This window comes from Culex quinquefasciatus, chromosome 2, assembly GCF_015732765.1.
Source record: "Culex quinquefasciatus strain JHB chromosome 2, VPISU_Cqui_1.0_pri_paternal, whole genome shotgun sequence".
In the NCBI taxonomy this organism is placed as follows: Eukaryota; Metazoa; Arthropoda; class Insecta; order Diptera; family Culicidae; genus Culex; species Culex quinquefasciatus.
In genome coordinates, this window is record NC_051862.1 from 110,963,453 (window position 1) to 110,968,346 (window position 4,894).

Consider the following 4,894-nt stretch of genomic DNA (forward strand, 5'->3'; position numbering starts at 1 on the left):
CATTAGAATTACACATTCTGCAGTTCACTTTTACACATGTATGGATTTTTTTCAGTAGGTACAACTAGGATTAATCATTTTTGTGATACAAGCGTAGGGGGAGGGTGTCAATTTGTTAAGGAAGCGTATTTTTTTGTAGTTTTTTGCTTGCAAAACAACTTTTGGAGAAACTGATTTAAGAAAGCATAACTTAATATCAGTTAATGAAGCTTGTTTAAAGCGATTGTTGGACACAAAAGTGCTGATAAGTCGACACGTCCCAGTGAGAATATTGGCTCAAGGCAATATTCACCATACATAAATGCCAATGTGATCAACTGTGGTCCCCTTAGAACGCGCTGTCTACTATCAGGGCTGTGGAGTCGGAGTCGGAGTCGGAGCCGGAGTCGGTGGAGTCGGGTCTTTTTGGGGACCTGGAGTCGGAGTCGGAGTCGGAGTCGGAGTCGTCAAAACTGGAATAGCTGGAGTCGGAGTTGAAGTCGGAGCTGGCTAAATTTGATGAGCTGGAGTCGGAGTCGGAGCCGGAGTCGTAAATTTCTGATAGACCCGGAGTCGGAGCTGGAGTCGGAGTTATCAATATATTTTATATAATTTATGAACTTATTTATTGTTCAAAATTTGTTATAATTGAGGTTTATTACCAATTTTTAAATTTATTTATTAAATCGCGTTCACTGCGTTGACATTTTTTTTAATCAATTTATTTTTTGGATCAAGATAATTATCAGTTGTTATGTTGTTTTCGAAGCATTTTTATTGTGATTGGAATGCTCTTATTGTGTTGTTTCACTAAGATCACAGCATGATAATCTGTTAATCCTCTCTTGTCAATGTTTGTATACACTAAACTATAGTTTCATAACTCATACAATAGTAAACAATTGTGGCTGTGTAGTCAAAAAATTAAAACATATTTAAGTAATTTTTTACTGTCTCTTTTTGCTTGTATTTACAGTATTTAAAAAAAGTATTAACAGTATGTTAAAAAAATATTTACACCCCATGGGCCCTATGCACATTTTTTGATGAAACATGTAAACAATTTGAAATTTTACAGAAACCTTATACTACGTTTTGTTCAGAAACTCATGCCAGTGAAAATGTTTGTACACCTTTCAAAAAATTAACATAAATAAAGTTATTTGTTGACAAATCACCATAAATCCAGTCTCCCAACTCCAAATAGGCATCCTTGACTGATTAAAAAAATAATTGGGATTGAATATAAAGTTTACTGACTACTTAGTATAAAAGTTTATATAACTCTGGAAATTCTATATAAAACTTATCTAAACTTAATTTTGCAAACTTTTAATACAACTAAATGTAAATATATTACCATAGAATTGCTAAGATTTTAAGTAGATCCTTTTTTTATAGGAACATTTTTTGCTTCGATTTTTTTTCAGAAATTGTCATAACTCTGAAAAGAAAACAGTTAGAGTCCCACTTTTTGCATTAGGTCTTGTAGAAATGTTATGCAAAGTTAACTAGATTTTCAACAAGTTTTTTTTTTGTTATTTGAAGAAACTAATGTAACAATTAGATCAGTTCAGGTCTTGTTAACTTTGCACTCTAACTGTTTTCTATTCAGAAATATGACAATTTCAGTAAAAAATCGATGCAAAAAATGTTTGCGTGTAGTGGATCCTTAAATATTATCTTTGAACAAGTCTATTGTTTTTAAACACCTTAAATCGGGGTGATATAAATGCTATAATTTTAATTTATTTTTTAAATTATAGAATTTCCTCATTATTTATATCTTTAAAGTGTGTACTGGGTTGGATCATACAATTTCCATGTACGTCCTCTGAAATAAATTCAAAAGAGCTTTAAAAAATAGTGACTTTGAAAATTGACTATTCAAAAACCAGGGTATCTTTGATAGTTACTGTGTTGCTTCGAAATTTCAGCCTAAAATTTGAGCAGTTCTCTAGGATTTCGGTCATTCGATTTTTTTTTAATTTTTCAATCCGACTGAAACTTTTTTGTTGCCTTCGGTATGCCCAAAGAAGCCATTTTGCATCATTAGTTTGTCCATATAATTTTCCATACAAATTTGGCAGCTGTCCATACAAAAATGATATGTGAAAATTCAAAAATCTGAATCTTTTGAAGGAATTTTTTGATCGATTTGGAGTCTTCGACAAAGTTGTAAGTATGAATAGGGACTACACTGGAAAAAAATGATACACGGTAAAAAAATTTGGTGATTTTTTTTTTATTTTTTGATATGTTTTAGAGAACATCAAATGCCAACTTTTCAGAAATTTCCAGGTTGTGCAAAAAAATCATTGACCGAGTTATAAATTTTTCAATCAATACTGATTTTTTCAAAAAATCGAAATTTTGGTCGCAAAAATTTTTCAACTTCATTTTTCGATGTAAAATCAAATTTGCAATCAAAAAGTACTTTAGTGAAATTTTGATAAAGTGCACCGTTTTCAAGTTAAATTCATATTTAAGTGACTTTTTTGAAAATAGCCGCCGTTTTTAATTTTTTTAAATTAGTGCACATGTTTGCCCACTTTTGAAAAAAATATTTTTGAAAAGCTGAGAAAATTCTCTTTATTTTGCTTCTTCGGACTTTGTCGATACGACCTTTAGTTGCTGAGATATTGCAATGCAAAGGTTTAAAAACAGGAAAATTGATGTTTTCTAAGTCTCACTCAAACAGCCCACCATTTTTCAATGTCGATATCTCAACAACTAATGGTCCGATTTCCAATGTTAAAATATGAAACATTTGAGAAATTTTCCGAACTTTTCGAAAACAATATTTTCAAAATTTTCAAATCAAGACTAACATTTTAAAAGGGCGTAATAATGAATGTTTGGCCGACTTTTTAAAAAAAAAGTCACTTAAATATGGATTTAACTTGAAAACGGTGCACTTTATCAAAATTTCATTAAAGTACTTTTTGATTGCAAATTTGATTTTACATAAAAAAATTAAGTTAAACAATTTTTGCGACCAAAATTTCGATTTTTTGAAAAAATCAGTATTGATTAAAAAATTCATAACTCGGTCAATGATTTTTTGCACAACCTGGAAATTTCTGAAAAGTTGGCATTTTATGTCCTCTAAAACATATCAAAAAATAAAAAAAAATAAAAATAGTGTTTTTTTGCAAATCAAGTTTTAGTGATAAAAAGTTAAATAAAAAATCACCAATTTTTTTACCGTGTATCATTTTTTCCAGTGTAGTCCGTATCCATACCTACAACTTTGCCCAAGACACCAAATCGATCAAAAAATTCCTTCAAAAGATACAGATTTTTAAATTTTCATACATCATTTTTGTATGGACAGCTGCCAAATTTGTATGGAAAATTATATGGACAAACTAATGATGCAAAATGGCTTCTTTGGGCATACCGAAGACACCAAAAAAGTTTCAGCCGGATTAAAAAAATACAAAAATTAAAATTAAAGAAAAAAGACCGATTCCGTAGAGAATTGCTCATTTAGAAAATTTAGAATATTTAGAAAATTGTTGTGCTGAAAATGCGTTTAAATCTGAAGATATTTATGATTTTTGTTTATATAACGCTGAAAACATGTAACATAGAACAACGAACACTTATCTATCAAGCTTAGTATGGTTCCATACTGTTTGTATGAATAATTCCGGTTTACAGTATTCGCGCAAGTGTGAACTGAAATGTGAGTGATGTGATTAATTCAAATTTTTAAAATATTTTAAATAAAGATTAGGTGTCGGAGTTGGAGTCGGAGCCGGAGTCAACAATTTGTGGAAAGCTGGAGTCGGCTAGAGTTGGAAGGCTGGAGTCGGAGTCGGAGTCGGAGCCGGAGTCATCAATTTGTGGAAAGTTGGAGCCGGAGTCGGAGTTTGAGTCGGCTTAACTCAGAAAGCCGGAGTCGGAGTCGGAGTCGCTTGAAATATGACCCGACTCCGCAGCCCTGATTATGATACTTCTAAATAATATAGTAAGCAAACAATTGTAGAAAAGAGGATTTCATTTAATTGTGTACATTTCGAATTATTATGCAATCATAAAAAACCTAACGTGACGTCACAGTCTCGAAACCCCTCTCCCCTCTGTGGGATATATACGGGTCATTCCTCCAGAAGCGGAACACCATTTGAAAATTACCATCTCCGATTCTGCTCAAATTTGGCAGAGCTGTTGAGACTATCAAAACATGCAAAAATCCCGAATTTCATCCAAATCGGACCACCCCCTCCATTTTTGTACCCTCCCAAAAAATCGACTTTTTGGCGATTTTTGAGCGAAACCCCTATCGCCAAACGACGATAACTCAGGAACCACAAATCTTAGAGGGTCGGTCTTAGACTCAATTTTGAAGGAAATTGGACGTAGAATCCGTTTCCGCGATCAAAATTTAGATTAAAATATGTTTTCTACCTGTATTGCGCAATTGAAAACTTTAAATGGCCGTATCTCAAAACAGCCCTATTTATTTTTTAAATTTGACCTCACCATCGTATTCCCCGTCCGATTTTACATAAGAATCACTTATCGACAGAAAGGAATATTTTTCGTTCCAGAGATATCGAATTTTAAAGTTTTAAGTATTTGAAATTACCTATAATATCTACACTCGCCGCATCTGCTTGAAGCACTCAGTCGTGCTGATCAATAATAACTACCTGGTATTCTGTAAGATGAATTATTTTTTCAATTTTATACGATTTTGAGATAATCAATACCTTGAACAATCTATTTTTTGTTTAAGGAATATTTATTGGGTAATTTTTAATGCACTATTTTTCCTGATCTCAGTGTCATTGAACCATATTAAGTAAAATTTGAACTTTTAATATTTATTTGCAATACAATTTTCGAAAATTCATCATTATTCTATTATTTTCATATTTTTCCTAATTCCTCATTTCTTCCCACT